This window comes from Brassica napus, chromosome C8, assembly GCF_020379485.1.
Source record: "Brassica napus cultivar Da-Ae chromosome C8, Da-Ae, whole genome shotgun sequence".
In the NCBI taxonomy this organism is placed as follows: Eukaryota; Viridiplantae; Streptophyta; class Magnoliopsida; order Brassicales; family Brassicaceae; genus Brassica; species Brassica napus.
In genome coordinates, this window is record NC_063451.1 from 14609918 (window position 1) to 14636737 (window position 26820).

Here is a 26820-nt window from a genome sequence, read left to right on the forward strand (position 1 = left end):
TCTAGTCCGAAATCAAATAAAAAAATTCGTATCTTTTTCATCTTCTGTTATCGGGCTGCGACTTAACTAGGTTTAAGGTTTTAGGTTGCTAAAACTAGGTAATTCACTGACAGCTCTTGCGGCCGAAGCTTGTATAATCTCTTGTAATGATCGCAACGCTCTTACGCGGATTTAAAATAAGGTATACCTTTTCTACAAATTTCTTTTTGTATCTTTTTATATTTTCCGCATTTATTTGGTTACTTGTCGTTGGCTCTCGCAGAGAATCCGGGACCTCAGGGAAAGTTAGGGTTTCCTGGCTTTCCTCTGATTACGAAAATCAACAGTGCGAATTTTGGCGCTAGGAGGAAGGGGGTACGTATTTCTCTAACTCATAGCCGCAAAACACTTTATCAAAACGATGTCAGGAAATACAAAAGACAAAATCGCAGTTCGCAACAACGCTGGTAAAACAACTACAGCAGCAACTGCGCCTATGGACAGCGATTACGCAAACGCCACAGTTCTTGAGAAAATCAAAAACCTAGTCGCGACTTTTCGCCGCAGGAAGAGCAACAAAACGAGCTCGCGATTTCTCTCTCTAAACATAAAGGGAAACGATAAATTTTATCAAACCCCGTAAGATTTCGCCCACTACCTAGCTAAAGAAGTCTCAACGCGTAAGGGTTTTATCTAAAGACGTTTTCCGAAAAAAAATTGGAAAAATAAAACTTTCTCTCCCCAAAACCGTGCAAAAACCCTAGGTTAATCGAGGAAAAAGGGAGCACAACAAATCGGGTACATAACTCACCCATGTACATCTTCCGAATATCTTTCGGAAAAACCCTAGATTAATCGGGGAAAAAGGAAGCACAGCAAATAGGATGCATAACTCATCGCTGTTCTTCTTCCGAATATCTTTCGGGAAAACCCTAGATTACTCGCGGAAAAAGGAAGCACAACAAATAGGTTACACAATCCCCCACGGTTGTACTTCTTCCAAATAACTTTCGTAAAATTAAGCTTAAACAAAATTTTATGAAACAGCTTTCCTAAAACAAAGCTCATGACATTTTGCGGACTAACTATCATAAAATTAAAGCTCGACAACTTTTTCCGAAACAGCTTTTGTAAAATTAAACTCGACAATGTTTTATGGAACATCGTTCGCAAAGTGAAACAAGTCAACATGTTAAGATACGACTTTCGTAGAATAAAATTGACTGAATTTACGAAACGACCGCATCGAAGGACCACCAAAACTCAAGTTGGACCGAGCGAACCATCCAGCACCCCTGTTTGGCGAGTTTGACAGAATGAACCGTCCAACTCGCCCGTTGGACAGTTGGACCAGCCCCCAATGGCTCCCCCTATGCTTTCTCTTGTGAATTCCGATCGAAACGCTTTTTGTTTCATCTCAATCGAAGTTTCCTATGAGATTTTACGATAAAAACAAGTTGGACGACTTGCTAGTTGATCCAACTCGCGGAACGAGCCGTCTAACTCTCCCATTTGGCGAGTTGGACAGTTCTACCAGCCCCCAAGGTCTCCTCCTTTTCGCTCTCAATTGAATTTCGATCGAAACCCTTTTAGTTTCGTCTCAATCGGAGTTTTCGTCGAGATTTTACGATGAAAACAAGTTGGAGGACTTGCTAGTTAATCCAACTCGCCGAACGAGTCATCTAACTCGCCGATTTGGCGAGTTGGACAGTTGGACCAGCCCCAAGGCTCCTTCTTTGCGTTCTTTTTTGAATCCCGATCGAAACGCTTTTCGTTTCGTCTCTATCAGAGTTGCCGTTTAGATTTTACGACAAAAACAAATAAGACTCGCCTAAACTCCTTGGCTTGCTCCTAATCGCCCTCTTGGGCACCCTACTCGCCCTCTTGAGAATGCTACTCGCCCTTACCTCCATCTTTGCGTTCTCCTTTGAATCTCGATCAAAACCTCTTTTGTTTTGTCTCGATTAGAATTCCCATTGGAACTTTACGATGAAAACCGCAAAGACTTGTTTTCTAGTATGAATTCAAATTGATCGTATAAAATTGCAACGGTTAACTTAACACCTTAGCTGCCTCAACTATATGAGTAATTTGAACCTTTTTGACAAAAATTGACGTCGTATCAAAGGAGAAGATAAAAGTCAACTTCAGAAGATTATTGTCAAGTTTCAAAGGATAAACACCAATATCGAAAAGGGCGTACAGACACGAAGAGGAAGGGGAAATGAGCAAGCAAAACGGAGAAGAGGTAAACCCAAATCTTCGAGAGTACTAAGGTCTGTCTGACTTGATATCTTTTGAAATCAGACTTGGAATTTTCGTAATAAAGTACTAAGAAATAAAAACGCTTTTGAGACTGCCATAGAATTTTAGGGAACTTAATCATGCGTATAGAAAAACCTGTACCAATGTCAAACTGAAACTCGACGATTAGCCAAAGTTTTGAAGCCCTTTCCGGCTTTATAAAGCCACTTGCATATAAGAAATTCTACGAGAAATATTCAAGCATCAAGCATTTCTTTCAGTTTCAGTTAAACCAAGTGAGTCACGCAAAAGCATCGAAAACATTTGCGACAAAGAAAAATCGACAATAAATGTAGCAGCGAGCGCATTAATGGGAACTTTCTTCCCGATCGTTGGCAAGATCTACCGCTGGTTGACCAATTCTTTCCAGAAACGAATATGTTATGAGAATCCACTCGAAAGCCTATGAAAAACATTCTACGACTAGATCGTGGCGAAATAAACTTTGGTAACACTCCATGAGTAACTCCAAGCAACTTTCACCAAAGATCAAAATCAAAGCAGAAACGTTTCTCGTAAAACCCACAGAAACAACGCTACTTTGACATGTGTATACATATCACCGATTTACAACCTTCGTAAAACCGGTCGCCCATTACTTACGCGAAAAATCCTGCCTACAATCAGATCAAGTCATTCGAAGAAACTTTCAAAAGTAAACATAACATGTTTTACGAAGAAGTATTTTTCGTATAGCAAATACAAAGCTGTAAGATCCGACTTTGGATGATCAATCTAAACTCTATTTCTTCGCATTCCTATCTACTAGATCTCATTTTTTAGTCCTGCAGCTCGCTGGCTTCAGCCTTTCATTCCCCTCGGTCACATCAGAGCAGGCAATCATCCAGAAACTGATTCCGCGTGGATTATGTATCAAACCTCTTGGGCTTCGTCTTCCTTAGACAAAAACAAATCGATTTTCATAAGACTATAGGTAACATTATATGAAATATTCGTCGTATAACTGAAACCTAGAGCGGAGAATCGTTTTCTATGACTATCGGCCATATTAACACGAATAACCCCGTCAAACTTGGCCTATCAATCTCGACAAGCGCTCTTTGGCCTTCGGTTAATTACGCCTTCCAGTAAAAGTCCGAACCAAAATTCGGCATCCCCTTTAAGGACAATCGTAAACTAACATGACCTTAATGTTAACACGAAAGTACCATGGTCTAATGCATGACCTACAACGTCCTTGGCTATCTGAGTGAACACATCCTTCACGCCAAGCCAATGCATTTGAGAAACCATCGCTCCATCACTTAATGGCTAAACGACAATCTGCGATTTCTCTAAAAACGTCATGTGACTATAAAGAAAATAATTATCATATAACCCATAGTCAGAAATCATATGATAAATTCTTCGTAACAAAACTCAATCCTAACAACCTAACGTTTAACGAAAAACCTAAACTTGTCGACAATCGACCAAGTTCAATACGTTCTACCATTATCTTTAAAACCCGCTATGTTTTACCCGTAAAATGTGGCATGTAAGAAAAACTCGTACCAAAGCTCCTAGAGCTATATGAAACATCCTCAAATGCACACTAAATAGATCTCGGAAAGCCAACACTTCACAAAGCACTACGAAGGAAAACACTTCTTTCTAGGGACAAATTTACGCGACCTCTCGGTCACAATTCCTTAATCACAAATCAAATTATTAGCATCCAAACAGGAACAATAATTTTGGCTGCGAACATCCGTAGACAAAACAGAATGATTCTCAAATGCAGGGTTAAGACTAAAACCTTGCAATATCGCCAACCATCTTCAAGCCCGTGAACATTTCAAGCACGAAACGCAGCATACGAAAGAAAAATCAATCTTCAGCATTGCGAGACGTCGCAGACGCCAGAAGAAGCATTTTTCGACAAAATTACCTTCCTCGATAAAGGCACCTTCTTGGAATACCAAACAGTCATACATACTAACATCTTCTCAAACACGTATCCTTCGCGAAGACTCAAAAACGGTAATATCTACTAATAAGTTTGTTGCTGATCACAACAAACTCTTAACGTCCTAAACAAACTAAGCCATCTCGTAGAGATAGCTCTCATACACACCACACAAGGGTAATAGCGCTATATAAAAAACATCCGAAATTTTGGTCAGCACTTTCGGGAGATTTAAAAATTATTCTCGAAGAGATGCTCTGTTCCAACCATACAAGTCGTATAAGCCGAGAACCTATCGCGGACTTTAAATCGGTATGGAATCAAGATGAAACTGCAATGGGATACGTAAGACGAATTAGTCATCGTACATCTGTTGGGGTCAAAAACGGTTATTTCAAAATCAACGGCTGTGATTATTTCTTATTCACTAATTTCTCGCAAAACATTCACTGAAAGAAAGATCGGAAGTGAACGAACGAGCGAATCCCGCACAAAAGCCACTCGCCGGAGAGCTGAACCGTCATGCGGGTCAGCTCGCCGGCGAGCTCAACCATCACAATGGTCAGCTTGCCAGCGAGCTGAACCGCCGTGTGGTTGCACTCGCCCGGCGGGCTCAGCCACCGTGCCGGTCAGCTCGCCGGCGAGCTGAACCGTCGCGTGGTTGTGTTCGCCGGCGAGTTCGGCCGTCACGCGAGTCGGCTCGCCCGGCGGGCTCGACCTGATCCTGGCCTGTCCGACTTACTTCGACTCCCGTATCTTCCGTATAGCTATGATATCCGACCTTCAGGACCATATACATCTCGTTTCGTTTCGATTAATGTTATTCTCAAATTTTTATGACCAAAACCGAGAAATCGTATAAACGCCAAAAGGCCTAAGAACGGTCCGCAAGGATCTAGACTGGTCTAGAGGCCCATCTACGCTCTCAGAAGGGATTCGAGCCCATAAAAGTTATGACGGTTTGTCCTAACTCGCAGAAATACGATAAATGCTAAGTTTCCAAAGATAAATGTAAAGATTCGAGGGTAGCTATCAAGATCGACGAAAAATGGAATATGCCCGAAAGATAGACTTGGGCCCGAAGGCGAAGGATGGGCCACCGACCTAGAGCGACTATATAAGGAGAGCAGGAGCAGAAGAAAAATGATCCGAGAATTTAGACTTAGAGAACTCCTGCTTGCTTAGAGAACTTAGGGCTTAGGTGGTTTGACTAGCACGGCAAGGCTTAGGACGTCTTGACCGCCTCTTGTCCTGTTGTTCCGATAGTTAGCATATCTCTACTCTTCTCGGAGAAATCTTGTATTCATACTATTCAATAAAACGCCTCTGAGCGATTATCTATCTTTTTATCGTTCTAAAGTGATTACGCAGAGAATTCGGACCTTCAAGGAAAAACGGGTTCGCTCGGTTTACCTCCATTATTATTTGTTATAATCGACGGTGTGAATTTCGGTTCCCACAGTTTGGCGCTAGAAGGAGGGGAGGTTTGACGAATTCTCTAACTCAAAAATCGCTAAACGATAAAAGACACATGATGTCCACTCCAGCAGCTAACGATGTTGTTTCTTTCAAGGACCGGGCAACGGCCGATCAGGCCAAACCCGACAACGATCTCCTTGTCATCGAGCCAACGATCCAGGACATCGACGTAGCGAGAGTGTTGGTCGACACCGGATGCTCGGCCAATATTATCTACAAAAGCACCCTCGAAAGAATGGAGATCGATCTGTACGCCGTTACGGAAAGACCCAGCCCGATATTCGGGCTCTCGGGAAATGCTACTATGACTCTCGGCTCAATCGACCTCGTTGTCAAAGACGGGAGCGTCACCAAAGTCACGGAATTCTTAGTCATCGACCGCCCAACATCGTACAACGCGATCATCGGTACTCCATGGCTGAATTCCATGCGAGCGATCCCTTCGACATTCCATCTGTGCTTAAGTTTCCAACCCCTCGTGGAGTCGAAACTATACAAGGAGACCGCAGGGTGTCGCAAGTATGCTTCGCCGCCGAATTAAAAAGAAAGAACTTGGCGATCGAAACTTCCCATAAAAAGAAAAGAAACCTGACTCTCGATGAAAACGCCCCGGAACGAGACTCGAAAGTCTTCTGGCAATCTTAAAGGGCCAAAGCCCTAGAAGGGAAGCGCGAACCGACTTGCGAACCGGTAATTTTGATCAGCCTCGATGAATCCTCTCCGGAATGATGCGTCGAGATTGGAGCCAACCTCCGCGAGCCACTAAAGACAGAGCTCATCGCCTGTCTCAAAAAGAACCTCAATGTGTTCGCTTGGGCCGCGGAAGACATGCCAGGGATCGATATCAGCATAACATGTCATGAGCTTAACATCGATCCGACTTACAGACCTGTCAAACAAAAAAGGCGGAAGCTAGGACCGGAGCGTGCCACCACGGTAAATGAGGAAGTTGAAAGACACCTGAAGGTCGGATCAATAATAGAAGTTAGGTATCCAGACTGGCTCGCTAACCCGGTCGTGGTCAAAAAGAAAAACGGCAAATGGCGAGTATGCGTCGATTTCACCGATCTCAACAAGGCATGTCCAAAGGATTGCTTCCTACTCCCGCACATCGACCGACTGGTAAAAAAACTCTTATCATTTATGAATGCCTTCTCCGGGTACAATCAGATCATGATGAATCCCGACGATCGTGAGAAAACTGCGTTCATCACCGATCGGGGAACATATTGCTACAAAGTAATGCCTTTCGGTCTCAAGAATGCAGGCGCAACTTACCAGCGACTTGTCAATCGAATTTTCTCCGAACAGCTCGGCAAGACTATGGAGGTATATATCAATGACATGCTCGTAAAGTCTCTTGACGAGCACGACCACGTCTCAAATTTGGAGGAGTGCTTTGCAAAACTTAACGCCCACAACATGAAACTGAACCCTGCAAAATGTAGATTCGTGGTGGCATCAGGAGAATTTCTCGGGTACCTAGTCACGTGTCGTGGGATCGAAGCCAATCTTAAGCAGATAAACGCGTTAATAGAGATGGTCTCGCCAAGGACGAAACGGGAAGTCCAAAGGCTAACCGGAAGAGTCGCGGCCTTGAACCGTTTCATCTCGTGCTCGAAGGATAAGTGTCTTCCTTTCTACGACACGCTGAAAGGGAATTAGAAGTTCGAATGGTCGGAGGAATGCGAGAAAGCTTTCCAACAGCTAAAACGTTACCTAGACACTCCTCCCGTCCTCGTAAAACCAGTGGAGGGAGAGCCCTTGTTCCTGTACATCGCAGTCTCCACAACAGCGCTAAGCGGCATTTTGATTAGAGAGGAACGCGGTAAGCAAAAACCAATCTTCTACATAAGCAAAACGTTACTGGACGCTGAGACCCGGTATCCCCTGATGGAGAAACTAGCATTCGCAGTTGTGACATCGGCAAGGAAACTCCGGCCGTACTTTCAATCGCATACCATAATAATCCTCACCACCATCCCCCTGCGAACGATCTAGCACAGTCCGAGTCAGTCAGGAAGACTCGCAAAATGGGCAATCGAACTAAGCGAGTACGACGTGGAGTACCGCCCAAGAACCTGCGTAAAATCTCAAGTACTAGCGGACTTCTTGGTAGAATTGCCCACGGGGGATATGACAAACACGGAACCGGACTCGACCTGGATCCTTCACGTCGACGGATCATCGTCCAAACAAGGATCCGGGATCGGAATCCGGCTCACGTCTCCGACCGGCGAAGTCTTGGAACAATCGTTCTGATTGGAATTCCATGCGTCGAATAACGAGGCCGAATATGAAGCACTCGTCGCAGGATTACGATTAGCCCATGGGCTTAAGATCCGCAACATTCACGCTTACTGTGACTCTCAGTTAGTCGCAAATCAGTACAGCGGAGAATACGAAGCGAGGGACGAAAGAATGGATGCATATCTAAAACTCATCCAAGACCTCTCCCGAGACTTCGACCACTTCGCCCTCACTAGGATTCCTCGCTCGGAAAACACTCAGGCGGATGCCTTGGCCGCACTCGCATCAAGTTTGGATTCTGGACTAAGACGAGTAATCCCCGTCGAGTTCATCGAACACCCAAGCATCGGACCACCAGTGGTCGCCAATCTGATTCGAGCACAAATCGAAAATGCGGAGGAAGTCGAAGACCCACCAGAAGAAAACGTGGATCAGTCAGAATACGGCTGCGACAGCCCATGGCTAGAGCCAATCCGAGCATACATAATCAACGGAACGCTTCCCACTGAGAAATGGGTGGCCCGCAAAATCAAGACCCAGTCCGCGCGATATGTAACGGTTGAAAGAGAAATCTACAAATGGAGATTCTCCGGCCCACTCATGACCTGCGCCGAAGGCGAAAAAGCAAGAAGACTAATGGAGGAGGTTCATTCCGGATCATGTGGGAACCACTCCGGCGGAAGATCTCTCGCCGTAAAAATAAAATGCCATGGTTATTACTGGCCAACTATGATCAAAGACTGCAAGAAATTCGCACGGAAGTACGAAAAATGCCAAAGGCACGCGCCAACAATCCATCAACCTGCGGAAGTCCTCTCGTCCATCTCGTCTCTGTATCCCTTCATGCGATGGTCCATGGATATCGTCGGGCCATTACACAACTCGAAGCAGAAACGATTCCTCCTGGTCCTCACGGATTTCTTCTCAAAGTGGGTAGAGGCAGATTCCTACGTAAGTATCAAAGATGTACAAGTCGAGAACTTCGTATGGAAGAACATCATCACCAGACACGGGGTCCCTTACGAAATCGTGACAGACAACGGATCTCAGTTCATCTCTACCCGATTCAAAGCATTCTGCGAGAAGTGGAAGATACGACTGACCAAGTCGACTCCCAGATATCCGCAGTGCAATGTCGAGGCAGAGACCATCAACAAAACCGTCCTCAACGGGTTAAAAAAGCGCTTAGAAGCTAAAAAGGGGCGATGGGCAGAAGAGCTCGAAGGAGTTCTTTGGTCGCATCGTACGACCCCGAGACGGGCTACGGGTGAAACCCCATTCGCCCTCGTTTATGGAACGGAATGTATGATCCCCGCGGAAGTAGAATTTCCCGGAGTACGGAGAAGATTCCTCCCCAAACGAGAAGATCTTAATAGTGCAATGCTGCTAGACAAACTCGATCTTATTAACGAGCGGCGAGATCAAGCTCTCATACGGATCCAAAATTACCAGCACGCCGCCGTAAAATACTACAACTCAAACGTTCGCCGTCGCAGGTTCAAAGAAGGCGACCTGGTCCTGCGCAAAGTCTTCCAAAACACTGCCGAACGTAACGCAGGAAAACTGGGAGCAAACTGGGAAGGTCCATACAAGATCATAAAGGTAGTCCGACCAGGATCATACCAAATCGCAAACATGCAGGACGTCAAGATCCAAAGAACCTGGAACGCGATGCATCTTAAGAAATACTACCACTAATCGTAAAGTTGATCCAAAGAACTACGAGATTGCTTGATTCCCGAAAAAAGGGTACGTAGGCAGCTCGCCCAGCGAGTTCAGCTACCCCCCATCTTAAAAACAGGGGGGGGGGGGGGGGGGGGGGGGGGAAGAATGTGGGGGAGAATGGGTATGTATTACTCGTATACTCCCATTTCAAAAAAGTCGATCTTTTCGGAACTTTTTACACAAAAAAAAAAATGCGACCCTACAATCGCTAAGCCCACTACCCGACAAATGGCCAGAACGGCAGTCCAGAACTCGTCCAGAACGCCTAAATCAGCAATCACGCTAAAACCAACAAACCCACGAATGCTCATAAAAAAACATCCTTAGTAAAAAGCCCGCAAGAAAAACGCGGCTCAAAACAAAAAAAAAAGATTAACTTCTGCCACTGTGAGACGTCGCAACACGCTTGAAGTTACGGTCTTTCCAACACTTATGGATACAACACTCTTGTTTCCAAAATCAACATACCTCTAACGGTGAAATGCCTTTAAAATGGCATCGCTTCTTTGTTGCTGATCACAGCAAACGAACCCTAACGTCCTAAACAGACACTAGCCGCCCTGGAAAGGATAGGCTCTCTTACATCCAACAAGGATACCATAGCGCGCTATACAAGAAAATCCAAAATTTTGGCCAGCACCTCCAAACGGCCTTTGGAAGTAGCTCGATTCATGCCAAGACAAGTCATATAAGCCGATAACACTTCGCGGACTTTATATCGGTATGAATCATGTAGAAATCGCAAACAGACAAAACGAAAGCCGACTTGTCATCGCATAGCCTTAGTCCGAAAGAAAACCTAGGTCTTGTCCTAAACCCAGTCTTGCTGAATCCTGACATCTCAAAGGCATAATATCGAATATGAGATCCCAAATCCCGATATGAGATCCCAAAACTTGTCTCTTCACTTAAGTCTATACGTTTTCACGAGTCCTCACACAAAGCAAAAGCTGCGCGCTCAACAAACTATGGATACGGTGATCGTCTGGGGGCAAGGAACGAGACGACAACTTACTCCTTCGCCCTCTAACTTCAAAAAACCCGGAGTTCTCTCGATTTATAATAAGCCGAAAAGATTTTATAGATTGAGCCAAGCATTATATAAAAAAAGCCCAAACAAGGGCAGGGATTCAAAGCCACCAACGGCCAGTCTCGAAACATGCAAACTGTGGCCTCACAAACAGGCCGAAACAGAAAATAAAAAAAATCCCCGAACGGATCATTACCCTAAGCACTCCTCGGAGCACTACCTTCATCCTCAACCTCACAGCCATTGCCTCCCTCGGCCGCTTCGTCGTTTCCTCTCCTGCTCGCAACATCTCCACCTTCTTCAGCCACGGGGCCATGCCCCTCGGTCTCTCCCGAACACGGCATGAGGGTACACTCGAACTGCAGCTGAGAGAGGATCGAGTCGAAGTCCCCGTCGGAAGCCTTCAATTCCTTCTTGCAAGACAACAGCCTGGTTTCTTCGGAGTCCAGAGTCGGAACCATGTCGCCTTTAAGCAGGTGGATCTCGTTCAGGCTTCCCTCGATGCTCGCCAGAGCCAGGTCCTTCTCATGGACTGCCATGAGGGAATCGAACAGAACAGCCATCCTCGTCAGGCGAGCGTGAAAATCATCCCTTGAAACAACAGTCTTCGACTCTTCTCGGTTCTGAATTTCACGCTGGAGACGACGGACTTCGGAAGCCTTGCTCTTCTTCTCTTTCTTCAGCTTGAACAATGCACTCGCCGACTTTCCGAGGTCCCGCTCGAGATCGCTGAACCGAACCTCCAGCTGAGAGAGCTCAGCAGCACGAGCAGCATCAGTAGATTTTAACGCGGCCTCGGCTTGTTTCAATGCCTCTCGCGATTCAGCCAGACCCCTTGTCGAACGCTCTATCTCTGATCCGCAGTCGCTGAGCATCCCGTCAATCAGGGATACAAACTATACATGAAATAAGGGTCAGGATAATCGTAGAACAAGGTGGCTCATGCTGAAAATAGTCAAAACAAACCTTAGCACGATGTTGCGACAAAGGTCTCGAGGGCTCCCCTTCCGCGCCAGCGGTACATCTCCTCTTCTTGACGGTCTCGGTCGCAGCGCCGGTCCTCTTGCGACTTTTGGTCAAAGGAGCAGCACTGGACGCGGGAAGCCCTATGATGATCTCCTTCCTATCCAAAGGTGGAGGCATCAACTTCGTCGCCTTCTCCTCCTTAGGAGCTGGGACTGGTGTGGTCGAAGAGCCCGAGGGTTGAGTCGAGACCTCTGGAACTTGAACAGGAACCATGACCGATTCTTCGAGGGGCGTGGCATCACAAGGGGACTTGTTTCCTCCAGCCGAGGTTGACATCGCAGGCGAAGAAAGGATAGCTGACACCTCAGGCTGAATCCGACCCCCTTCCTTCCCGGCACTGCGTCTGGACAGTCTCTCTTTGAAAGAAAGAAACCCGGCGATGAAGTTTGGAGTAGCTTCGTGCATGGCCGGAGTCGGAAGTACCAAGTTGGCCTCACCCATCTCGACGTCGGAGCTTTTCTTTTCACTTGGGGAGGAAGACATTCTTGATAGGTTAGTTTGAAGAAAAAGAGAATGTGAGAGAAAGAGATGTGTGAAGAATGAGGAGTGGTGAGTTGCTACTTATAAGGATATGAGGGTGACATGGATTTCCGAAATAAATATTCTTAGCCAAAGATTTTGATTTCTAATTCATATCACTCGCCCACAAAATCATCTCCGAGTCTTACGGGCTGGAGGGCTAAATGTTGGGGTCAAAAATGGTTATTTCGAAATCAACGGCTATGATTATTTCTTATTCACGGATTTGTCGCAAAACATTCACTGAAAGAAAGATCAGAAGTGAACGAACGAGCGAATCCCGCACAAAAGCCACTCGCCGGAGAGCTGAACCGTCATGCGGGTCAGCTCGCCGGCGAGCTCAACCATCACGACGGTCAGCTCGCCGGCGAGCTGAACCGCCGTGTGGTTGCACTCGCCCGGCGAGCTCAGCCACCGAGCCGGTCAGCTCGCTGGCGAGCTGAACCGCCGTGTGGTTGCACTCGCCCGGCGAGCTCAGCCACCGCGCCAGTCAGCTCGCCAGCGAGCTGAACCGACGCGTGGTTGTGATCGCCCGCGAGTTCGGCCGTCACGCGAGTCGGCTTGCCCGGCAGGCTCGACCTGATCCTGTCCTGTCCGACTTACTTCGACTCCCGTATCTTCCGTATAGCTGTGATATCCGACCTTCGGGACCATATACTTCTCGTTTCGTTATTCTTGAAGTTTTATGACCAAAACCGAGAAATTGTATAAACGCCAAAAGGCCTAAGAACGGTCCGCAAGGATCCATACTGGTCTAGAGGCCCATCTACGCTCTCAGAAGGGATTCGAGCCCATAAAAGTTATGACGACTTGTCCTAACTCGCAGAAATACGATAAATGCTAAGTTTCCAAAGATAAATGTAAAAATTCGAGGATAACTATCAAGATTGACGAAAAATGGAATATGCCCGAAAAAGATAGACTTGGGCCCGAAGGCGAAGGATGGACCACCGACCTAGAGCGACTATATAAGGAGAGAAGGAGCAGAAGAAAAAGGATTCGAGAATTTAGACTTAGAGAACTCCTGCTAGCTTAGAGAACTTAGGGCTTAGGTGGTTTGACTAGCACGGCAATGCTTAGGACATCTTGGCCGCCTCTTGTCCTGTTGTTCTGATAGTTAGCATATCTCTACTCTTCTCGGAGAAATCTTGTATTCATACTATTCAATAAAACGCCTCTGAGCGATTATCTATCTTTTTATCGTTCTAAAGTGATTACGCAGAGAATTCGGACCTTCAAGGAAAAACGGGTTGGCTCGGTTTTCCTCCATTATTATTTGTTATAATCGACGGTGTGAATTTCGGTTCCCACAACACCCTAAAACCAGAACAAAGCCTAGGTCTTGCCCTAAACCCAGCACACTGGTCTTCAACATCTCAAAGCATGATATCAAAGATACGAGATCCTAAAACATGTCCCTTCGTAGATATTTGCTCGTTTATGAGACTTCTCGAACACAAGTCTTCGGACGTTCTCATCTTATGCAACGACAAGTATCACGATTCACAGAGTCAGAAATGAGAAGACAACTCACACTCTTTCTCTCATCTCCGCGTATGGCCTCTCTATACGCTTTTAAAAGGAGATAACCCCCTAAAACAAAAACAGCCTACGAGGCCAATCCCGAGGCCAAAAAAGGTCCAAAATAAACTGTCATCATCAACAACATGCTCAATTACATCTACACGACACATAACTAGACCGTAAAGGTCTAACTAAAAACAAGTTGTAAGAATCCCAACTCCAGGACGAACTACAAAAGGCTTGATCCCTTCGACAAGGGTACGTAGGCAGCCTTCACAAGGCGTAGCCCTAATCTTATTTCACTCCACTTTTAGTAGAGTGAACAGGCCACTTCCGACCATTAATTCCGCCTAACTTACCTGACCTGCCTAACCGCTCGAAAGAACATCGCAAAAATTCTAGCGAGCTGGGAAGCTAACTATTGTGGCCAAAATCGGTTACGACGGAATCAACGTCGGAAACTTCCCCGAAAATTTCTTCTTTGAAAAAGAGAGATAAAATTCAAAACATAAGAGAAGCGGGAACACCTAAATCGAGTTTTGTAACAATTCCGAGAAGTATTCACACGATAAGTCTTCGAGAAAGGTTACTCAAAGCCTCGGACAACGGATCCCGGACAGCGAAACACCCATCGTCTAATTCGCCGAAGGGGCGAGTTGGACCGGATGCACCGACCAACTCGCCCTCCAACTCGCCCGTTCGTCGAGTTGGACTGATCCAACTCGCCAAACGGGCGAGTTGGATCGACCGAGCCATCCAACTCGCCTGTTCGGCGAGTTGGATCAAGCAAGCCATCCAACTCGCCGAACGGGCGTGTTGGAACGAACATGCAGTCCAACTCGCCAGTTCGACGAGTTGGATCAATCAGCTTGCCTTCGTCCCGTCCTCGTAGCTCCCCCCTTTGGGATTAGATTGAACCTGCTCTTATTTCATCTCGATCGGAATCACAGTTGGAACTTTACGAAAAAACCGCAAGAACTCGTTCTCTCGAATAACATTCGGATTGATCGTATAAAATGGCAACGGTTAGCTGTTCACCTCGAATTGCCTACGCTATACGAGGAATTTGAATGTTCTTTGGAATCGACGTCATTTCGAAAGCGCTCTTTTTATAAAATCATAAAAACGTCTAAGTCGGAAAACAGCCCAAAAGGGCTCAGAACGCGGCTAAGAGCCCACTTACGATTTTATACGAAATCATATCCAATCGTTATGACGGTTTATCTTTTGTTATGAAGGAGAAGATAAATATCAAGTTCGGAGGATAAAGGTGAAGTTTCTGAAGATAAATACAAAGATCGATGAAAAATGGAATATTTCCGCAAAGTGATAAACTCGACCGAGGGCAGAAAGGGAAAGAGAAAACCGCCTCTAGAGAAGTATATAAGGATGTTGAGGTCGAAGATGCAGGAGGACAATTCTTTTCACTCTTAGAACTCTCTGCATTTAGAAACTTTTTGGCATTATTCCCAACATGTTTTGTTTCTATGAATGGCACTGGATTACTAGACGAACTCGCCCAGGCAGTTCGATCTCTTGTTCTACTCTTTCAATCGAACTACGTTCGGTTGATCTTCGAAAAGGGTACGTAGGCAGCCTTTCATAAAGTTCAGTCCGAAATCAAATCAAAACCTTTTTCGTAACTTTTTCGTCTTCTGTTATCGAGCTGTGACTCAACTAGGTTTAAGGTTTTAGGTTGCTAAAACTAGGTAATTCGCTGATAGCTCTTGCGGCCGAAGCTTGTATATTCTCTTGTAATGATCGCAACGCTCTTACGCGGATTCGAAATAAGATCTACCTTTTCTACAAATTTGTTTTGTTATCTTTTTATATTTTCCGCATTTATTTGATCACTTGTCGTTGGCTCTCGCAGAGAATCCGGAACTTCGGGAAAAGTTAGGGTTTCCTAGCTTTCCTCCGATTACGAAAATCGACAGTGCGAATTTCGGTTTCGGCAATAATGCTGGATTTGATATCTAGAATAAAAGAAGGATACGGATATGTTCTGCCACTGGTAAATAAAGGATGTTGATGTAAGAATAAAAGTATAACACTTATATAAGAATAGTATTAGGACAGAAAATAGGCAAACAAGAATGAGGTTAAAGATTAAGACATAACATAAACTAGACGTCCACTGATCGTGGCTGTCAATATCTTTCTTTTTCTCATTGTATTCACATCCACTAATTAAAGAAATTTAATTTGCGTATAATAGAACATGAGGGTATCATGATCCCATTATACATTACACAAAATTATTGGCAACTACTTATAACTAGTGACATTTATACACATACAACAAACTTAATAACAATTTCACACTTCTTCTTTAATAATTTTTTACATATATATCCATCAGTGATAGATATTACGGAAAATTCATAAAAAATACTACAACTAAATTTTGTTAAGCCTTTTAATACCTAAACTTTTTTGCTATCTAGTTTAGTACATTAACTAATTATTTGGCTTATTTTTATACACAAACTTTCCAATTTTAACATTCATATTATTTTTATTTTAATCAAAATATTAATAAGGTTCAAATGAAAATTTTAAAATTTATAAATTCACAAAACAAATCATATATATTTTTAATTTTTTTTTAAGTTTTAGAAATCAAAGTAACTAAATTTTGGATAATATTAAAATTTTGTAATAAAAGTTTTAAGTTTTAATTATCAAATTTTGTTTGTTTTCTGAAATAAAAAGAAATTTACCTTTTCCTTTAAAATTAAGTTTTTTCAAAATTTTAAAAAATATTTCCATAACTTAATTTCTTTCATTCATAAATTTTAAAATAAAAATACAATTTTATAAGTTTTTTTCTCTGATTTCGAAAATTATTTTAATTTTTTTGGAACTTATTAATAGTTTTAATGCAATTGAAAAATTGGAAAAAAAATATAAATTGGTCTTCTAACCATGTTTGTATACAAAGCTTATGGTTTGTTTGGTAACAATATGTTTAAAGATGTACATATTAAGATTTTTATTTTCTTTTCATTTCTTTTTAATCAAAAATTCGTTTTTTTTTCAGTGACATAAATTTATATATAAATGTTGAGTTGTGCATATTTTTAAAAGATTTTATATTTGATACAATTATTAATTAATAATTTTTGGTTATAAAGTGGAATTTAAAATGTTTGGAGTTTGTGATTTGTGGTTTAATAAACTTCAAATGATATCTACATAATTTTATAGTATAATAGATTTCATCTATAGTCTACAAAATTTGAAAATACAACAATTAAACTAATTTTAAATTAATTTTAATTTTTGTATGAATAATTTAATATAAAATTATTTAAACTAGTATTCAATAACTGAAAATAATATATCAAAACTATTAAGAATAATTAAAATAATGAAATTGTCATAATATACTTCCAAAATAATCAACGAAGTAGACTTCCAACAATGTGTATTCCATAATTTTAAGTTTAGTAAACTTCAAAAGAAGTTGATATGCAATAAATTTTAACATAGTTATAATTTTGTCTTCATATATGAAAGAGATTACACACACTCTCTAAAATGGATGCAGAAGTTCCTTAAAAGTTATCTTTTTTCTTTAAAATTTTATCACTTCTCTCTAAAACTCTGTCATCTCTCTATTCTCTTTAAACATGAACAAAACTCAAGTATAACTCTTTTTTCTCACGTCTTTCTCATAATATGGTCTTGTTTTTGCAGGTATTTTTATTTATGGCTTTCATCTGCTCGTCTCAAAAATATAAAATTTAGATCTATAGATTTAAATGAGTATTTTGTGTTTATTTTCAAATAAATATATAGATTCAAGTTCTATGTGTTTACTTTGCTACTATTTATCTTATAGATTTTAACGTTGAAGGTTTTCATATTTAAATCTATTTTCATGTTTTCTAAATGTAAATAATTTTGACCTGAAAATTATCCTATTCGGTAATCTTCTGATGAAGTCTGTTTGAAATTGAAGGATAATAGACTTCAAATTAAGTCTAATAAACCATGAATTTTAAGTAGATTTCATTGTAAGTTAAAAAAATATGATTTTTAATGTTTTGTCTTATATTTTCTCATAATTTTATCTAATTTTTGCAGATATTCTCTTACATAGTTGTCATCTCCCCCACCAAAAATGTAAGATTCACATTTATAAAATTTAAATGTATACTTTTCTGTTTATATTCAAATAAAATTATAGATTTAAATCATATGCTTTACTTTGCTACTATTTTATCATATAAATTCAATTTTTGAAGAATTTTGTATTAAAAGCTATTTTCACGTTTTCTAAATTTACAAAAAAAAAATCAGATGTGGCAATTGATTTTAATTTTTTTTCTTATTTATTCTTCATAATTTTATCTTATTTTGCAGATAATCTCTTACTTCGTTTTCATCTCCTCCACCCAAAATTGTAAGATTTACGTCTACAGATTTTAAATGCATATTTTGTACTTACATTCAAATAAAGTTATAGATTAAACTCTATATGTTTACTTTGCTGCTATTGTATCTTAAGAAATTTATTTTTGAATTTTTTTTCAGATTTATATTCTGTTTTTCCCGTTTTCTAAATATACAGATTTTTCAGATTTGAATATTATTTAATACAATACACTTAATATCTACATAAAAGTTAAGGCTATTAAAATTCAAATGAAATATACTAAACCAAAAATTGTAAGAAGGCTTTAGTGTAATAAATTATCGTCATAAAATATTTGTTTAAAAATTAATATTTTGATGCATAATCTTTAAATATTGTATTCATTTTAGCTATGTTTCACTTGTATGATATTATTAATTTTATCACAATATACTGTAATCAAACAAAAAAAATTGAATTCAACATGATTTTAATACCTAAATTTATAAAACTTACTCATAAGCAAAAACTAATAATTAATGCACATGTGTCAACGGTATACTCCAAACAAAATCACACAAAGAGTCGTTCACCACTCATTCTCCATATAAAACAGTTAACTGAACCATTCCTGCAAAAGCAAATATCATAAATAAAATTAATGAACAAATATTTCATGTTTAATAAAAGTAGAGAAAGCAGACTTCTATTAAAATCTACATTTATTCGTTAACAACCAAATCAAACAAGAAATTTGATAGTTTCATAATTATAATACATTAATTTTTGAAATTCATTTGATACCATTAGGATTCATTAACACACACTGTAAAACAATTAAATCGTGAAAATATAATAATAATATACAAATGCACTATTAATACAACTTTTTACTTAGACTTCAAGTGAAGTTTACTCCATATGCACAAAGTACACTTAATTGCAGTCTACATTTGTAGATTTTAATGAAGTTTATTATTTAGGTTACTTTTTGCAATTACAGAATTTGTAAGTTATTTTTTTGTATTTGAAAAAAGGTTATGATTTTACACTAGCAAACTTTGAGAGAAGTCTGCATAAAATTTAGTTTTGCAGTTGGCCAGATATCACACATTATTTGATTTCCCAAAACAAACTCCATCTGCAGTTTACACTTTTAAATGTTTTAAAAGAGGTTAGTTTTGTAATTGACCAAGTTTGACATTACACGAGTGGATTTCATTAAAAGTCTATAATTGTATAGACTTCATCTGAAGTCTACTTTCAAACCTGATAAATTAGTTTTGTGTTTAACCAAAATATCAATTAATTAAATAGTAGACTTCGATTGAAGTCTACATTTCTTAAGAATAGCATACATCATATGAAGTCTAATTTTTGGTCATACTTTTAATAGTTAGTCAAATACAAAATAACATATCTTTGTATAGTATATACTTCATGCAATTTCTACTAGAAAAATCAAAATTTTGGTCAAATGCAAAACTAACCTTCTATATGTAGACTTATCGTAAGTCAACAAGTTTTTTTTTTCAAAGGTAAAGGCGTAGACTTCACTAGAAGTCTAAGGTGCAAAAATAATTTTGGTTAATTGTAAAACTAATATATGCGTTGACAAACAGACTTCAGAGTAAATCTACGGATAAGCGTAAACATACAAAAAACCCTCCGTATATTTAAAAATTGTGTAAATATAGATTGTTAAACGGGCACGAAGATGCGCTTTTTTGCTTGTCGACCACTCTCTATCATTTTTGTCCCAACCTCTCTCTAACAAAACCAGTTCGAAAAGTTGATGGTGGTCGACTCTGGTGGCTCTCATAGCACCATAGTTGAGTGTATCTACTTATTCTCTTATCTATTTTCGTTTCTCTTGTTGGTTTTAGAAGGTGTGTTGAGGATCCAGTATGTTTGATGGATTTGAAGCGTCCGGCTTAGAGGTGTGTGACGACCCATGGAGATCGTTCATGGCGTCCGTTGGTTAAGGGTTGGCATGCTCTAGATAATGAAGACGTATGCTTGGTGGTTCTAGTCGGCATTAGAGTTTAGTTATCCTTTGAATCCCCATATCTACTCATCCTCCTATGGTCTTGTGCAATTGGTCCTTGGGTGTTCTATCTTATAATGGGTCTTGGTTTCTCTCTCTTTCCTTCATAGTTGATCGTCTTTAGGGTTCCTCTTAGTCTGGGGTTGTTATCTAGTCTTTTGTGCTGTCTTGTTCCAGTTTCTTCAGATGAGTGCTAGCTTTCCTAAGATTTTTGGCAGCTGTATGTAGATGCTTATGGTAAATCCCCAGGCTATTTTTCTACTTTGCTCCCTTATTCTTATTGTGGACTCTCCTTTCTTGCTTAAGGTTTGCTACGTTTGCTTCATCATTTCTGGTGTATCAAGGTTGTGAGATGATGTTCTGGAGTTTTGTCTACTGGATTATGGTTGTTATGAAGACATCTAATTTCTATGCTCTGAGGTGGTTGTTTATAAAGTTGAGTTACAAGGCATCGTAGTGGTCTAGTCTCCCAGTTTCTCTTTTACGAGGAGGTGTCGAGTCTTTGTCTGTAGATGGATCATATACCATGATTTTTACCTTTTAGACCATGGTATACATCCTATATCGAGTCTTTATTTTGCATTGTGAGTCTCTTTTAAGGTCTTTTTCAGATGTAGGTACACTTTGGAGCATTATCGAGACTATGGAGCCATTTGGAGCTTAAAGTGAAGAAAACATATAGATGTGCAGAAGTCGAAGTCGAGATCTAACGAGGGCATAGATTGACACTTTCCTGGCATCGGTCTACAGTATTCCCGACTTAACTTATATTTATATATTTTCCAGCCACTGTTTAAGCTAAGCATACTTTTTAGAGAGTTTTTGGAGAGAAGATCATAGACTACTTCAGAGATAGAATGGAACTCCAGTATTTCTTACACTTATATTTTTATGCAATTCATCCAGACTTTTCCTATGTTTTGTATGATCATGTTTGAGTAGTTTACTTGTTATATTTGGGGATTTTTTAGATGAACTTATGATTTATAGAACTGCTAGGGTAATCATACTGCATCCTTCAACAAGATTAATTTTATTTATTGTTTCTTGAGTAATTAACTAGAGACTTGATCTTAGGATAATTTTGAGACACTAGAGTGAATCAAGACATGAACTGAATCCTATTGAGCTAAGTTGTTAGTCACAACGAGAGTTGATCTAGGACTTAATGAACATATCGAATTGGTACTTAGTGCTTGTTTTGAGAATTTGGAATCGCAATGAGAGTTGGACATCATTGATCTAGACATCTGATAGTAATCGCAGCGAGAGTTGGATGGCTTACTTATGAATTCGAGTTCTAGGACTGACCTTAATAAATCCTTAGAAACTATCTATCTGAGTTATGTAACTGTTTTATATTCATGGATCTAGTGTTTTTCTTATCTATTTACAGACCGATTTTATTGCCTTGCTTGATTTACAATATCATTGATGTAGCTTTACCTGTAACTAATATTTTGTTGTGTGATCAATGCTCCTTGTGGATTTGATCCCAAAGTACTAAATCAATCTCTTATTTAAGAAAATTGCTCTTGGGGTAATTTGAGCATATCGATGAAGTAGATGATAGACTATTGATTTGACTCATTTTCATTTATGGTTTATAGGTGTTTTTACTAATAATTATTATATTATAGAGTCTATTTATTATATTTATAAGATCAGGAGTGATTTGGAGATAGGTGATGATTTTGGAGCATTCTGAAGATATTTGGAGCAAGCACCCGAGATGACCATCGAGCTCGACCATCGGTCGATATTGGAGAGGAATAATCGATTGATGTTCATATCTTGACATCGATCGACAGCGAAGCGCGCAGAAAGCCCGTTTGGTCACAGCCGACTGGAAGCCCAAGTCTTCACCAATTTACAAGATTGCCCCTGACGAGTTTTAACCTAATTATATAAGATTTGCCACCATGTTAGAGGCAGAGTGTGCTTTTCTTGTTTTAATATTTTCACAGCAAGGTTTTTTAGGATTTTGATAGATTGGAGAGAAGATCCAAAGTTATAATTTGTGATTGGAGCTCCATTAATATCTATTTACTATTCTAGTGAAGTTTTCTTACCTAACTGCTGTTATGAATTGCTTAGCCATGTCTGAGTAGTTCCATTGTTAGATTTTAGGGTTTAAATAGGTTAGGAGGGATTAGCCCCAACTATAGATTGCTGAGTCGTGGTAATTGTCATTAGGATTGTTCATTAATGCATGTCTCTAGATTAGCTACCTAGAACTTGCCCTAGGATTGATAGATAAAAGTGAGAGCTTCATTCTCATCCTGAAAACATTCTAAATGAGCTAAGTTTCTTGCTATCAGTAAGGCGAGAGCTGATCTAGTGAGCTTAGTAAGCTATCATTCAACCTGCGCATAAAGCTTAACTAGAAGCGCGTCGATCGATATCATTATTGAATAATCGATCGACGGAGCGAAAGGTGTATCGATCGATATCCCTATAGGATCATCGATCGACACTTTCTATTGGTCGACATACGATAGTTGAGATCATTAGATCTAGTTAATAGACAAGTCTAAACATGCGAAAGCTGATAGACTTGTTGCCTAAGTAGTTGAGCTTTACATTATCATGCATGCAACTCATTAGGCATCTGTAGGATTATAATCCCAAGTTTCCTGAATAAAAACCCTAAGTCTAACTATTTCTTTTTTAAGCACCAAAACCTCAATCAATCTATTGAACAAACACTTGTTCAATATAAAACTGCAATTTACATTTAAATCTCTAAAACCATCTAGCTTAACAAATCATATCAGATTTCTTAGGTTCCCTTGCTCCCTGCGAATTCGATCCCTAAGTACTACAACTCGACCTCTTATTTGAGAGAGTATAAATCACTCCTTAGGGAAATTTGAGTGATATCGACCATTAAGGCTTGCTTCATAAGGATTCCAACAAAAAAATTCGAACGGGACTTGGTGGTGGCAATCATCAAGGTTCGATTCACAAATAATCCTCGGATATAGGTCAAAAAGAAGTGAACCTGACTTGGTGGCAACCACCATTAAGGCTTGATTCATGGAAGCATGTCCAATCTTGGTGTGGAAACCGAAATTCGTACTGTCGATTTCCGTTTAAATTAGGAAAGTTAGGAAAACCCTAATTTCCCAGAGGTCTCGGATATCTGCTAAACCACACGCCAAGCAATCAGAACACGAAAGTAAAGACGAAAAGAAATAAGAAATCGTAAAAAAGGGCAAAAGGTGTCTTATTCTGAATTCGCGTATGAGCGTTACAACAAGGTAGAAGCCTCGGCTATGAGAGCTGTCGGCGAGATTCCTAGTTCTAACAACCTAAGACTGCAAAACCTAGTTGAGTCGCAGCTCGAAATAACAAAAACGGAAAGTTGCCTAAATGCTCTAAGTGCTAAATTTGCTCTGAAAAAGTTCTCTCTTGTGTCTCTCGCCTAGGACTCCTTATATACTCCCCCCCAAGGTCGGTTTGAGCTTTTCCCTTCCTGCCCTTAAGCCGTCATAACTCGAAAATGGAGATATTCTATTTTTCCCGATCTTCATGATTATCCGCGGAAACTTAACATTTATCTGCGGAATTTTGACGTTTATCCTTTCTTGCAGACTAAGTATAAACCGCCATAGTATCTATGGGCTTTTCCTTAAAAAATCGTAAGTGGGTTTCTAATCGCGTTTTAGACTTATTTAGGTCGTCTTTCGATTCAAAACGTTTATCACGATTTTTATCGATAAAAATGAACTTTCCGCGATTTTTATCGTAATGTTTAAATGATAACTCCACTCGATGGGAGTGAGAAATGATATGACTGCGGTACATGTGAGCTAGCATTGAGGAACAGACGAGAATGCACGGATTTGAGTCGTACTCGTTGATCGATGTCCTAGACAGTTCGGTCGCTACGTAGTGATCGGGTCCGCGATGGATCGGTCGCTACGTAGCGACCAAACGGATGGCTTGGTTGGTCGCTACTTAGCGACTGACTCGATTACGGATCGGTCGCTACGTAACGACCGACTCGTGGATTGGTCGCTACGTAACGACCGACTGAGAGGCTTGGCCGGTCGCTACGTAGCGACCGACTGAGAGGCTTGGTCAGTCGCTACGTAGCGACCGACTCGTTCTCGGGTCGGTTGCTACGTAGCGACCGGCTTGTTTGCGGACCGGTCGTTACGTGGCGACCTTGTTTGCATCTTTTTCTGACGTTTCATGAATGAACCAAGATTAACGCAATATTTCACCGCAAGACTTTTCTTAAAAGTAATCTTTACGAAGAATACTTTTCGTAAAAACTTTCATGTTAATTTTTACGGATATTTGGATGTTTAACTTCGTCGTGTCTGTTTTTTACCCCAACACTTGGTCAATGATCCTACAATGGAAGCAGACTTTGACTAAAGAGAGAAATTAGTAGAGAGAAAAGATAGGAACTAACTTTTACCTGCAGATCCAGATACTTGTTTGAAAATCCTTGCATCTTGTGATCGATACTCCCAAGGTAAAGCCTGCACTTTTATTTTTATTTATTTTTATTTATTTTTATCAAAGCCTGCACTTTTATTTATGTTAAGAAATGAGGTTGGTAGAGGGGAATGTCAGACAGGATTTGCTAAGTTGTTGGCTAGGTGAATTTGGTTGCTAAGATAGGATATGGTATAATGTGCTTTTGTGATTAGGACTTCTTAGATGTGGATTGCAATACTGCAGAGGTGATGATTCTAAGTTTTAAATCATGTGAGTCCCTGCTGTTTTCAAACCTCTTTCAGAGAGACTGTCCGTCTGTTTTGCTTGAGGACAAACAAAATGGTAAGTATGGGGGAGTTGATAGACCATAGATTTTACCCACTTTTAGCCATGGTCTATAAGTGTTTTAATATATATTTACTACTATATAGAGTCTATTTAGAGTATTTACAGGTTCAGGGACGATTTGGAGGAATGTGGTGATTTTGGTGTCTTTTGGAGCCTTTTGACTGCAGAGCTTCACAGACGTGTCAGATGTCTAGCTGTGAATGGAGACCTTTCCACCGTTAGATTGAGCTCATCGTTTGCCACAAGATAGAGCTTTGAGTTATCTTTCCAATGCCACCGGTTTGAGGTCAATCAGCATCTTGTAGTAGACATTATGCCCGTTTTACTGAAGAGTGGACAGTCTGCCTCGCAAGAGGAAGCTGTCGAGGAGATGAAGGACTGTCGATCGATAACACAGCATTGGTGTCGATCGAAAATGATGCCAGAACGTGGGCCAAGCATATTTCAAGACCGTTTGAAGCCCAGAAGCCACACCAAGTTACCAAAATACCCATGGACGACCAGAAACCCTATTTATGTATTTCTAAGCCATTGTTGACGGCAACAAGCTTTCTATTATCCTATTATATTGTTTTCTCTTAGGTTTGGAGAGAAGATCAATTCTCCTTCAGAGATTGATTGGAACTCTATTGGTTTTATCATTGATTTATCTATCTATTATTCAGACTATGATTTGTGTTACTGCTTGCATATCTGAGTAATTCATCCTGTTAGGTTTAGGGATTTCATGAGCTTAATGTCAAACTGATAATCAATTAGGATTGCTAGATTATCTATAGATCTCTACACCAGGGTGATTTGTAATACTAGGATCTGGAATAATTAGAATAGCACGATAGTGTGACTAATTGTTTGAACCTAGAATCATAGCATAGTTGAGAGGCACGAAAGTGCAATCAATTAACGGAACCCGTACTCTGCTGGATTAGATACCAAGGTGCATACGAGAGTTGGTCTAGGAATCTAGTTGAACTAAATCGATTAGGTCGTTAATGCTTGTCTAAGGAAGCATCGATCGACGCTTAGGCCATAGCAGCGATCGACGCTTAGGCCATAGCATCGATCGACGCTCGCTCCAAGTCAACAAGCGATAGCTGAGACTAGACTTAGACACTTGATTAGCAATTGCATGCGAAAGCTGGATTGCTTACTTACTAAAATCGAGTTCTAGAATTGAATCTATAAACCATTAGCATCCTTGAATTGTAGTTTTGAATCTCTTGATTGATAAATCCCTAGGTCTAGCTATTTCTCTCAATTGTTTACAACCTCAATTAACCAATCGAACAACTACTTTATTCACCTTGCTTTCATTGATTTACTGCTTTATAAACTGTTTACCTAGCTTAATCTTGATTTCTATAGTCTATTGTGTGCCCTAGCTCTCTGTGGATTCGATCCCTAAGTACTACAATTGAACCTCTTATTTGAGAGTAAAATCACTCCTTAGGGTAATTTGAGTGATATCACCTATGGGAAATTTAGGGTTTCCTATCTTTCCTAATTTAAACGGAAATCGACAGTACGAATTTCGGTTCCCACAAATATCAATGTCTCTTTTCTTCAGCTTCATCACTCTTCTTTTGTGAGCCTCCATTGACTCTTCTCCTTTGTCTATCATCTAAGCCATAAGGAGTGCTCGAAGCTTTGCGAATGGCTGTGAGAAGCATCTGCTGCGCACTCTAAATTTCCTGACACCATTTGAGAAGAGAGGAATCAATGATAACTGAGGACCTCCCTTGGTCCTTTTCCTCTTCTTCCAATTCTTCCTCTTCTCTCCCCCAGACTTGTTGGGCCGCGTGGTGGTGCCTCCATAAAAAAATATTTCGTCACATTTCAAAGTCCTTCTGCTCTGATACGCA